The following is a 13,834-nucleotide window of genomic DNA, read 5'->3' as shown; positions in this document are numbered from 1 at the left end:
GTCTGAGAATTTGCCCAATGCAAAAATTAGAATATGTAAAAATGCAGGTTATTTAGCTTTTGAAATCGCATTTTAAAGTAAGCAGATGAGGTTGGTGTTGTGAAGAGTGGGTGGGTTCAACAATTCTTAATGTTTTTTGTTTAAAAAATTTAAAAATTGAGGTATATGAGGTATCAAACACATTATTTTAATGACATTAATAGGTGTCTGATGAGGGGATGTGGGGGTGTGTGGTTCGACAATACTTGAGATGTTTCATGATACAGCATGGAAACGGGCCTTTCGGCCCTCCGTGTCCGCACCAGCCAACGATCGCTCGTACACTAGTTCTATGCCATCCCAAGTTTGGATCCTATACACTAGAGGCAATTTACAGAAGCCAATTAACCTACAAACCTGCACTACTTTGGAATGTGAAAAAAAGAAATAACATAACAAATACGAGGTGCTGGAAGCATTATTTTAATTATACCATTAAGTCCCTGACATTTATTTTTGTTTTCCCTGCTAAATGTTCCAACCTGCAAACATTCAAGCAGGCCTTTGGGGATTAGTGTCATTAATAATTAGTTGCAGTATTGATCTTTTGAATTGCTGATCTATTTTTCCCCCCATGTGCTAATTTTGAGGTCAGGGAAGGTGGAATTTTCATATGTCTAGATTTAAAACTGTAACTGCAGCAAGGAAAATATTTTTAGTTTAGTTTTAGTTGATAGTTAGTGTGGAAACAGGCTCAACGGCACGCCGTCTGCGCCGACCATCGATCACCCCGTACACTAGTTCTATGTTGTCCACGTTCCAAATCCTAGTATGGGCAATGTACAGGGGGGGGGTAGAAAATAGGTGCAGGAGTAGGCCATTCGCCCCTTCGTGCCAGCCATCCAAACATTCATACCTGTGGGTTGTAAGCTGCCCAAGTGAATTATGAGGTGCTGTCCTTCCAATTTGTGTGCAGCCTCTGACCCACTGAGTTACTCCAGCATTTTGTGTCTATCTTTGGTATTAACCAGCATATGCAGTTCCTTCAAATGGACATCGCCATAAACGTATGTATCTGCACTAATCTCAGTCTGGTCCAGTCTGTGATATCTTGCATTGCCCAGGCATGTGAATTTTCCGCGTTTACGCGGATTTCCATGTTTTTAAAATCCATTTTCTGCGCTTTTTGCATGATTTCCGCGTTTTTCACTTTGCCAAAATCACGTTTACGAACGGAGTAATCGGATCAGAAAAAAAAAGGAAAATAAACTATGTATAGACTTGTAATAAACACGAGGGTTCAGCTAGAAATCCCCCGCGCCCTGGAAGTCGCCCCGAAAATGTGGCACCTAGGCTGGGCAAGGCAGCCAATCTTAACCTCATCAGGACTTCCACGGCCGATCGGTGGGTTGAATTTGCGACCTGCGGCCAGCAAATCTATCCCCATAGCCGGCTTCCCTGGGCGGCTGGATAAACCAGCAAAGCTCTGGATCCAAGGGTGCCAGAAAATCAGTGGTGGAACTGTAATGAGTAAATATTAAATTTAAGTGCAAGATTATATAACTTTATTAATTAAGACGGGGTTAATATAGAAAACACAGCAGAAAAGCCAATTACCACCTTTTTGGGCTGATTATCAATTAATGTGCAAATTTACTTCAAAATGTTATTAGTATACAGTGACATATTCACATTATTTTGTAATGTTCATTTTTACTTTGAAATGCACTAAAAGAGGCTTGAAACGGGTAATTTTTCAAAAATATTCAAATTTTTGACCCCCGCTGTATCCTGACATGCCTGATTGCCAAAATACAGTAAACACTCGCTCCCCAGATGACAGCATTCAGGGGTAATTGATGGACACGTTGGGCTGAATGGCCTATTTCACTGCTGTATGGCAAGTGGAATGCGAGGCCATTTCACATAGAAACATAGAAAATAGGTGCAGGAGTAGGCCATTCGTCCCTTCGAGCCAGCCATCCAAAATCAGTATCCTGTTCCTGCTTTCTCCCCATAGCCCTTGAGTCCGTTAGCCCTAAGAGCTAAATCTAACTCTCTCTTGAAAACATCCAGTGAATTGACCTCCAATGCCTTCTGTGGCAGAGAATTCCAGTTTCACAACTCTCTGGGTGAAAATGTTTTTCCTCATCACAGTCCTAATTCTTAAACTGTGTCCCATGGTTCTTGACTCCCCCAACATGGGGAACATTTTTCCTGCATCTAGCCTGTTGTGTTGTTGAACTTCGGGGTGACGAACCCTTGCATCAATGGCAGTTAATCAAACAATTAACCTCAAGAACTTCATAAGTGGTGATATAACATGCCCTATTTGATGCTCCTGCTTTAAGGACAGAGCTCAGCGATGTTGAAGAAAGTAATGAAAAGCAAAAGGGCTTGTCAGAGGAACACCAACATTCTGTTGAGCAAAGCTGCAGAGAACCATGAGGGGAACATCTGTGAGTGACAAGAAAGTTCATTCAGTAGATTTTGAAAATGGGTGAGACCATCTTGATTAAAATTGAGAAGAAAAGAGAAATAAACAAACCCAGGATAAAGGCTAAAAGGAAATAAATCTTTGCAGGACCACACAATGAAGAAACTTTTTTTTTCCCTTCTCCCAGAGAAAGATTAAACCTTGAAGTAACTGAATAGCAGCAAAAAGTTGATTGCTTCCCCTCCTACAGTTCAAATTGATGAAAAAGGGCTCAATTGAAGTTGTGTTTGTTCTGTGTCTTAGACCATCAGTTTTTTTTCAGTGGAGTGGCAGAATATACTGGTAGGAAAGGAGCCAGGGTAAGAAGTCATTGCTGGCAAACAATTGCTTCTAATCCTCACAAAATGCTGAAGAAATTCAATTTATTCTGTATTGCCCAGAATGTTACCTAGGTCACTCAGCGATGGGAAAATTGAACTGGAAGTGGAGTTGGCCCCATCTTTGTCTCGCGTCGAGATGTTTAACCCAAGATGTAACAAAGATTTCTGTAGAGGTTGGTGAGAACTTTGCACAATATGTTAGCGGTAGATTTTTTTATTGGACGTTTTGTTTACTGGAGAACAGCAGGGGGCTGAATGCAGAGTGCAGTGTGAGAGCACTACAATTTCAGATTGAAATGATTTTAATTAACACTTGATGATAACAGTGTGTGGAATAAGTAGCTCTCATTGTTGGGCTTCCTGGGAGATTGAACGTCCTGCTTTACTCAGCTGTATGGCTTGATCGGCATCTATTTTGAAAGAGTTGGACCGGCCTCCTGATCATACTTTGCATTAAATATACTCTGTTTAAATTATGCATTTCTAGGAACGCTTTACAATCTGTAGTGTGATTACCTGGATGCATTCGTCAGTAGCAATGTTACAATAAGATGCGGCTATAACAACTGTGGACAAAACTTTTCATAGTGAAGAAACCAGGAACTGCAGATCATAGTTTACAAAACAAAGACACAGATGCAGGGAGTAACTCAACGGGTCTGGAGAAAAAGAATAGGTAACGTCTTGGGTCAGAACCCTTCTTCGGACTCTTTTTCTCCAGAGATGCTGCCTGATCGGCTGAGTTACTCCAGCATTTTGTGCCTATCTGTCTATCATCTAATCATGTTTTCCAGGGATGCTGTCTGACCTGCTGAGTTGCTGAGTCTTTACCTTTCATAGTGACTTAATTGGTGAAGGCATTGCTCAGTGTGCTACTGAATACCTTAGATTCGATGGTACTTGATTGTTACATATATCTAGGTACAGTGAAATTCGTTTTTTTTGCAAAAAAAACCCTACTAGGCACAGATCACGAGTCACTTTGATAGCGGTGAGCACCCAATGTCAGTGGTCGGAAAACTGGGAGACTGTGACACAATGGATTATGCCCCATTCTTGGTAGGGAGGGAACCACGTGTTCAGTGAAGTGCTGTAGTTCTGGAGTTCATTCTCTGCTTGTTAGTGTGTCATTCTTTTGTTCTGAAGTAGCCATGTTGTTGTATTAGCTTTGCCACTGAGTTCAGCCATGTTCAGTAGGAACTCTGAAGAAGAAGCATTATTTCAGTTCAGTGTGTCAAATCTCCTATTTTTGAACAGAATATGTGGACATGGGATTAGACACAGGTTTCAGGATGAAGAATGACTCTGTTTCTCCCTCCGTGGCTGCTACCTGACCTGCTGAATAGTTCCATTACTTTTGTTTTCATTTAAGATAATTGTGTTTTTACGTTTATTTTCCCCCAGAAAGTACACATTGGATACTAAAGAAACGTTCCATGTATGCAAATGTAATGCTACGTTAAAACTGTGATTTTCCTTAAAAAGTGCTATTATTTCAGTGCCCAATTTATAGTAAATGAGGCTGCAGCATGTTCATTGCACCCACTGCATTATGGATATAATGTTGTGGAAGCAGTGCCATAATGGATATATTTTGTAAGTCTGGCTGATGAAAAGGCAGCAGCATATTATGGAACAAATGTATGTTGGATCACGGGTTTAGTCTTTGAGCCTCAGCCTTTGGAGATGCACTTCGAAGCTAAATACTAAACAATTAAGGGTTTCCTTGTTGAATTGGCAATGGTATCTTGCAAATGAATTGCCAGGTTGTTGAGGACACCTTGAGTGAAATGAAGAAATGCACAGAGGAGATTACACTGAGAAATCCAATGGTTTCAAAAGCATTTGCATTCAGATTGAAAAATGGAAAAAAATAATCATCTTCAGCGTATCTTTCTCTGGATGCACAAGCAATCAACCAAAAGCAATTGCTATTTATTGTGGCATTAAGGAAAACCACATTTGAAAATGAAAAATGATATTTATTCTGTGCAGAAGTCTAGTAATTCATACTTTGCAAACTCTGGTCGTGGGTAGGAAGCGTTTGGCTTTCCACAGGAAAGTTGAGTTTACTTCAGTTCATCAGGGATAATTCTGGTTCAGTTTACTTCAGTTTATCAGGGATAATTCTGGTGGTTTCTTTTGGCTGCCTGATCAATTTTTCCAGTGTGAAGTGTGAAATGAAATCCAGAGGGTATTTCAAAATGGCAGCTTGTTTGCATGGTAATTCAATCCAGCACTAGCTAGAGCCAGCAAGTAACTCAGGCAGCAAGTGCTAAGCACCATGAAAGCTGTCCATTTGTACGTCAGAAGTGGAAACCAGGACAAAGATTCCTATCTGTCCAGCTACCGGCTTCATTCTTTCAGCTAAAGATGCAAAATGTTTTTTACTTGTCTCTCAAAAAAGGAATAATGATATTCTTTTAACAAACCTTAAGAGTAGGAACAGAACAGCCCAAGTTATAATCTTTTAAATAAAATTATTTTATATTTAGTGACAGCTGTTCACAGTGAACAGATGTACAAATTAGTGCTTTATGAAGAGTATCCATGTTACATGTGTCAAATGAACTCGTGAAGTGAGATCTACTTGTCTCTAAGGTTGGGAGGAATTTCCCCAGTGCACAGCTAGCCATCTTTTAAAACCTGGGATATTGAACGTAAAAGAGAACCTCATCAGACCTAGTAAACTGCAAATGTCAAGGACCAATCTCACCCCGGTCACTCCCTCTTCTCCCCTCTCCCAATGGCAAGAGGTACAGAAGTTTGAAAATGCGTACCTCAAGATTCAGGGTCAGTTTCTTCCCAGCTGTTATCAAGCTACTGAACCAACTTGAGTTGGGTCTCACCAGCTAGAGTGCAGTCCTGATCTCCCATCTACCTCCTTGGAGGCCTTTGAACTATCTTTAATCGGACTTTATCTTTCACCAAATGTTGTGCCCTTTCTCCTTTATCTGTGCATTGTCGGTGGCTTGATTCTAATGATATATAGTCTTTCTGTCTGGATGGCACAAACAAAAGCTCTTCATTATACCTTGGTGCACGCATGGACATATGGACCAAGTGCAGGCAGGTGGGACTAGTGTAGATGGGATATGTTGGCTGGTGTGGGCATGTTGGGCTGAAGGGCCTGTCTCCACACTGTATCACTCTATGACTCTATGACATCACAATAAAGAACTAAATTAAAACTAAATGTTAAAAGGAAACCAAAGTCCAGATCCAAACCAGAAATATGTAGCCATCTTGACCGCATCCAAGAGAAAAGGCAGATAAAGGATTAGTCGGGACTGTTCAGATATTGACTAAAGAACATTGAACAAAATGTGTTCCTTCATTTTCAGGTTGTGCAGGAGTCATGCTTGCTGCATGGTCACAGTGCAGGTGCATGGTCACAGTGCAGGTGTCCATGTGTGCTGCATGGTCACAGTGTATGGGGTCATGCTTGCTGCATGGTCACAGTGCATGGGGTCATGTGTGCTGCATGGTCACAGTGCAGGAGTCATGCTTGCTGCATGGTCACAGTGCAGGAGTCATGCATGCTGCATGATCACAGTGCAGGTGTCCATGCGTGCTGCATGGTCACAGTACAGGTGTTCATGCTTGCTGCATGGTCACAGTGCAGGAGTCATGCGTGCTGCATGGTCACAGTGCAGGTGTTCCTGCGTGCTGCATGATCACAGTGCAGGAGTCATGCATGCTGCATGGTCACAGTGCAGGACACTGCTGCCGCTGCTATTTCAGCATTGCATCAAAAATAACTAGACTTGATACTAATAGCTGATACTAGTGTGCCAGTCAGTACTGAAATAGCACATTTAGACTTATAAACATCCTTGGATTGAGAAAATGCTAGATGGTGTTAGTGACAAGTACATTAACTCATCTATTTAAAAAATGTCTGTTATTTAAAAGAAAGTGATGATTTGTTTGAAATTATTTTATTTCTAAACACTGCACAAATTAGGTATGTGTTAATGTGTTTGATATTAATATTATACCAAATGTCTTTGGTCCTTTTAAAAAAAAAAAAAAAGGTCCCCTGATAAAGATTTATTGACAATGAGTCTATATTTCTCTTTGTCCAGAATATATCTCTGTAGTCAGTCACTTGGCAAATCTGCCGATGGTCATTAAGGATTCTGTTGATTCTGGTTATTTGCATGCAACAGAATTGGCTTGCATTTTCATGCATTGGGATTATAGTTTCATACATTTCACTTTATTTTCTTTATCCCCGCATTTGGTTCAACTCAACAACCAACTTGAATTGCCCTCTGAAGAGGCCTTCTTTCAACTGGATAATAAAATTAGACATCTTCAGCGGCATATTGAAATTCCACTGGATCATACTATTAATACTTTAATTACCTTCCCCACTACTTTAAAAATGTTGTGTATGTGTTCAGTAAAGTAATGTCCACTATGTGGGAGCATGCTGTCAGCAAATTGGCTGCTAATGTTTCTCTGCGTGATAATACTTAAGTCTTATAATACAGGAAACAATGACTGTAAAACACTTTGGGACATTATGAATTCATGGCAGGAACCGGTGAAATGCAATTTCAGTCTTCTCTCTCTTCAAAAATGTGATTACATAACACCTCAGTGTTGTATTTTCTATTGATGGAAAAACATTTCTGAAATATTAGCACATCATCCAACAACCAATTTGTGGGAAGTAATCTTTGTGAGATGAATGTCAAGCAATCATGTACATGTGAACCATGCAAACTTAAAAACAAATCTCTCAATTTCTTATCTATATTCAAATTCATAGATACAATGGGAACGGAAAAAATAATTTGCAAATTTGAAATGCTCATCTTTTTTAATAACGGTGTGGCATGGTTGTGCAGTGGTAGGGTTGCTGCCTTGCAGCACCAGGTTTGATTCTGACCATGGGTGCTGTCTGCACAGAGTTTGTACGTTCCTCTGTACCTGCGTGGATTTTCTCTGGGAGCTCCGGTTTACACCCACACTCCAAAGACATACAGGCTTGTAGGTTAATTGGCTTGGTAAAATTGTAATTTGTCCCTAGTGTGTTCAGGGTAGTGTTAGTGTACCGGGATCGCTGGTCGGTGCGGACTCAGTGGGCTGAAGGACCTGTTTCCGCGCTGTAACTATACTAAATTAAAAAGTGTTTTGTGTAAATTGAACAATAAATTCGGTATTTGATTGGTAGAGGACTGAATTCTCCTACACTTTGTTTAAGCTGTCTTAAATATTTACCTCTCTGCATTTTGAATTGGTTTGCATAATATTGAAATCAGTTTGAAAACATGTAGACTGCTGATAATTGATGTCCAAACAGTTTGCACTGTTTGCCACCATGCTCGTCTCCCTTGCTAGCTCTTTATAATGAATGGAATTATTCTGCACCTTGCCATCATGAAGTATCCCATTATCAGTCGGCAGCTGGACATGATAATTGTGCACAGTAGTAGCCCACCAACAGCAGAGCAACAAACTTTATATTCATCATTTTGATGAAGGAATAACCCATTCTCCTTTCCTTTCAATGGTGCCAATGAGCTGTTTAATAATCATCGGAATCACTGAGTTAGTAGCCGGAGTTCAGGTAATATTATTCAGGAATTCTGTAATATTATCTTAGTTTAACATTCCTTCCAAAGGATGTAGCTTCGACAGTGCAGAAGCCCATCAACACAGGTCATGAGTGAGTAACGACTAGACTTAAGTTTAATGCACATGCATGACATTCCTCTGACCATTTTACCAGCTGTGCTAACCCTTTGTTTGAAATAAAAGACGCAAAATGCTGGAGTAGTTCAGCCGGTCAGGCAGATTCCTGGAGAACATGGATAGGTGACGTTTAGTTTTGGGACCACCGATCCATGTCCAATGGTGGTACAATGGTCAGAGGAATGTCATGCATGTGCATTAAATTTAAATTGTATTTTTCCTTGGCAAACCGCCTTCTGCAGTTCTTCGTTTCTACTTTATTTGAAATGGTTCAACACCTATTTTTAAATAATGTTTAGAGGAATATAATTTGAATGTTGTCTTTAACTGGGTCCACTTTCGCAAGGCAATAATACCTTTAGTTTCAAGTTGCTGGTGTACTGACCGCTGTGGCAGAAATCCTCCCCTCTAAGTGACGTTAAGAGCTTTCAGTGCTGCTTTTTGCGCACAAGTTGGTGCTCAGAGGTTACAAACCACTGAGGTGGACTTTGTTTTAAATCCCATTGAACACTGTGTGCAACACATCCTTTCCACCTAGGCTTTGCCAGTGGAATACTTCCCAAATTCCTAACCGAACTGTCCAATCCATGCCACCTTAATGCCTAAGGTCTGGTTCATTTTTTTCTGATGCTGTTCAATTAATAGGAGGTCACCTTGAGACCAAAACAGGTGAAGTTCTTTATTGTAAGTTTCTGGAATCCTGGAGTCCTATCCCTTGGGTTGTTTGCATATAATGAAATGTTTCTTTGCTTTAAAAAGATGGATTAGATAGTTCTGAGAGATTAACTTGGCTCTAAATCAATAAATCCAAGTGCCATGATTTGGAAAAGCTTAATGAACGATAGCAAATTTCAAGATCGTTGACCCACATGACCAGCCAAAGGATGATGGTTGGTTCTATGAGCTGGTCAAAGGACTTAATTCGGCCAAGAATGAGACTGAACAGTCATGGCTAGTTTCCCTTGCCAGCTTTTTGCCTCTTGTGTAGAAAAGCGATGCATGTTTGTGCCAGTGAAAGACCAAGAGTGAAAGGGAACGCTGTGGGATCCTGGTGAGAAGCTGCACAATTTCCACCAACAGTTCCTTCCATGCCAGGCTGTGGAAGGAGAAATAAACATGCTGTTATTCTGTTTATAAACGCAGCCTGTTTGTATTGGAGGAATGAGCCAGAGGCACGAATGAGAGTGCCAACCACCACATTCTGACGTGGAAAACATTGGCAGAGGCAGCAATCGCTAATGACTAAACAACGCACGCATTACCACTAATTGTACATCGTTCCTCTGCTCGGTGAGCCAGTGCCTGGGAGTTTGCTCGCACAACCTGGACCCCAATGGCTGGACTTGTAACCATCTGGCGGCTTTGAAGCCAGCATTAGCACTTTGAACCACGGCTGCTTTAAGATAAGCTTTTTCCGAGTGGATATATTCACACTTCCACATAGCACTATATCTGATTCAAAATATAACGGACGTAAAAGTCACACAAATACGACGGAGGAGCAGGAAGACGGTTGCAACATGCTTGAAGGGTTTTCTCACGTGGAATTGAAAGTGCGAGATGCCGCAATGATAATTACAGTATTTTGAGACAGTAGGCAGCCACAGGGACTGTTTGTGGAATCCTCTGAGAATTGACAGCTGAATGACAGGGTAAACACTCCTACTGTTTTCTGATAATACGCGCTGCGAGTCTTAAAAGAAGCGGAATATCACACAAACGCGTGGAAATAGCCAGAATCCAATTTTTATTAGAAGTTATTTGGATCAATGAGTGTAAGCAGCAATTTAATTAGTGGGTGTAAAAAGTGCCAGAGCTCTTTGGTTCATTTGCAGATAGCACAGTGGTTCTCTGACAGAGGGTGAAAGGATCTGTAAAAAAAGAATTCTGCACCAAAAGGAAAATAGGATGACAAAACAAACTGTGGACATGCTCATTAAAAAGGACTTAAATGAATGTAAACCAGTTATACTCTGGCTGATTAATTTTGAATACTTCTACAGTGTACTCTGAACCATTCTGCAAATGATGAGAATGTGAAGTAATTTTAGTTTTTTAGTTTAGAGATACAGTGCGGAAACAGGCCCTTCGGCCCACTGGGTCTGCACCGACCAGCGATCCCCGCATATGAGCACTATCCTACACGCACTAGGGTCAATTTTTACATTTACCAATTAACCTACAAACCTGTACATTTTTGGAGTGAGGGAGGAAACCGAAAATCTTGGAGAAAACCGATGCAGGTCACGGGCAGAATGTACAAACTCCGTACAGACAGCACCCGTAGTCGGGATTGAACCCGGGTCTCCGGCGCTGCATTCGCTGTAAGGCAGCAACTCTACCGCTGTGCCACCGTGCAGCCCCTGCATCTTTGGAATACACCTTATCGTAGTTTTAAACTGGTTATTTTATTGAGTGTATACAATTCATTAGTCTGCATGTTTTGCCCAAATAATTACGTCAGTATTTATTCTCCTCATAGTTTGTCAAAAAGCAGATTGCAGCCACAATGGAGTGTTAAATGTGGACGAATTGGTGTTCTCCAGTTTTATTCCGTTTTATTCAAATTAGTTTGAAAACATGTAGACTGCAGATAATTGATGTCAAAACAGTTTGCATTGTTTGCCACCTTGCTTGTTTCCCTTGCTAGCTCTTTATAATCAATGGAACTATTCTGCACCTTGCCATCATGAAGTATCCCATATCAGTCGGCAGCTGGACATGATAATTGTGTACAGCAGTAGCCCACCAACAGTAGAGCAACAAACCTTATTCTTCATCATTTTGATGAAGGAATAGCCCATCCTCCTTTCCTTTCAATGGTGCCAATGAGTTGTTTAATAATCTGAGGCCCTTCTGAGGCTAAGATGATGTTGACTATGCCTCTGGTAAGTTTGAAATGTGGCTGTGGTCTCTTGCCCAGTGCTCTGACATGGCAGCTGGTGACTCTGGATCCTACTGCATTCAGTATAAAATAAACTGAAGTGCAACTTCCCACACAGGCACTGTGTAATTATTATTGTAAATCCCATGCACTTATTTTACAGGTAATTGCCGTCCATTTCAGAATAATATAGCATTGACTCCTCTTTCTGTCACTTTAATTTTCACAGCTTAGTATTCAAGACGTTACATATTCTTGGCATTTATGCAATTTTGCGCTCTCACATTTAGAGATACAATGCAAAAACAGGCCCTTTGGCCCACTGAGTCCACGCCGACCAGCGTTGCCTGCAAACTAACACTATCGTACACACACTAAGGACAATTTACCATTTTACCAAGCCAATTAACCTACAAACCTGCACTTCTTTGGAGTGTGGGAAGAAAACGGAGCACCCGGAGAAAACCCACGCAGGTCACCCAACCCACATAGTCGCCCATAGTCAGGATCGAACCCGGGTCTCTGGCACAATAAGGCAGTAACTCTACCGTTGCACCACTCTACTGCATAATGATAAAGTGTAATAAACACTTCATTACTTTTCAATTGAGTTCAGAATGCAATTTTAATGATGTCCAATCTGTTTTCTGTGATGTGATGTTTGAAAACAGGTGAAGGATTTATTTTCCCAGAAGCAAACCATAGCTTTGACTTGCAGACTTTGCATAATATTCCCCTGGCACACAATTCTTTTTTATTTTGCTTCAACATTTTGTCAATGCTGCTCCTGCTGGCATTAATGAAAAGAGTAATACAACAGTTGTGTGGGGAAACCAAGGGTCAGGCACTGCCTTGAGTAGATGTACTGGAATATGTTCAAGAACACTTCACCCAGCCTGAATGAGTGCAGATCAGTCATCATCAGTTTCATCAAGGAATGCATTTATGACAGTGTTCTGACAAAGTTAGTTATGGTAAATCTTAACCAGAAACCTTGGATCAAAAGGTAGATTTGCTCCCTGCTGAAGTTTGGATCTGAGGCTTTCAAGAAGGATGATCCTACACTGTACAAGAAGGCCAAAATGAAGACTTTCAGGCATGACCAGAGAGGATTCCTAAACAAGCTGGAGGTTCAATGCAATCTTGCTTTGGGAACAGTTATTTCCAAGACCGCAAGAAATTGCAGCAAATTGTGGACGCAACTCAGACCATCACACAAAGCAAGTATCCTTCCATTAACTCCATTTATACCTCATGCTTCCTCGGCAAGGCCAGCAGCATAACCAGGGATGAGTCGCACCCTGGCCACTCCCTCTTCTCCCCTCTCCATTGGGCAAGAGTTATAGAAGTGTGAAAATGCACACCTCCAGATTCAGGGAAAGTTTGTTTCCAGCTGTTATCAGGCAACTGAATCATCCTACTACAACTACACAACGTCAGATAGACACAGAAAGCTGGAGTAACTCAGCGGGACAAGCAGCATCTCTGGAGAGAAGGTATGAGTGATGTTTCGGGTCCAGAGATGCTGCCTGTCCCACTGAGTTACTCCAGCTTTTTGTGTCTATCTTCGGTTTAAACCCGCATCTGCAGTTCCTTCTTAGACAACTTCAGAGTCCTGAACTACTATCTACCTCATTGGTGACCCTCGTACTACCTTTGATCAGACTTTGCTGGCTTTACCTTGCATTAAACATTATTCCCTTATGTATCTATACACTGTAACTGGCTCGATTGTAATCATGTGTTGTCTTAACCGCTGACTGGTTAGCACGCAACAAAGCTTTTCACTGGATCTATACACGCTGGTGGATGGATGCCATTCACATCATCAGCAACATAACCTGGTCTCTTCATACTGGTGCAGTGACCAAGAAAGCCTTTACTTTCTTTGGAATCTGGGGAAACTCATCCTGTCCACAAGAATTATTTTGAACTTCTACAGATGTACTATGGAAAGTATTCTAATGGGATGCACTCACCCCGGGTATGGCAACTGCTCTACTCTTGACTGTTAGAAACTGCGGAGAGTGGTGTGGGGGGAAACCGGAGCTTCCGGAGAAAACCCATGCAAGTCACGAAGAAAACGTACAAACTCCATGTAGACAGCACCCATAGTCAGGATCGAACCCGGGCCTCTAGCGCCGTAAGGCAGCACCTCTACCGCTGCACCCAGATTTAAGAACATTTTCTTCCACATTGCTATCAGTCCTGAGCCAATCAACTCTTTTACACCCTGTTCCCGGGTGTGTCGTCATGTACTCTTACTCTTGACTCTAATGTATTTGGTTATTCTGTGATTGTGCTTTTTTTGCACTCCTTCAGATTGCACTACAATCTTGGAGCATTGTGCTGTTTTGCATTCATTGTTGTTTTGTTGTAGTTAGCATTACTGTGGGTATACTAATTCCTTTGTAAGTTTCACGTTCACAAGAAATTTCATCGTACCCT

General features: G+C 41.3%; 1 protein-coding gene across 3 annotated transcripts in view; it reads left to right on the top strand.

Annotated features, from left to right (window-relative positions):
* Window positions 1–13,834, top strand: part of slit2 (slit homolog 2 (Drosophila)) — a 392,618-nt gene that overhangs the window by 50,615 nt on the left and 328,169 nt on the right. The window lies entirely within an intron of this gene.

The sequence above is a fragment of the Rhinoraja longicauda genome, chromosome 1 (assembly GCF_053455715.1).
Source record: "Rhinoraja longicauda isolate Sanriku21f chromosome 1, sRhiLon1.1, whole genome shotgun sequence".
NCBI lineage: Eukaryota > Metazoa > Chordata > Chondrichthyes > Rajiformes > Arhynchobatidae > Rhinoraja > Rhinoraja longicauda.
The sequence above is the reverse complement of the archived record's forward strand: the minus strand, read 5'-3'. Positions and strand labels throughout refer to the sequence as shown.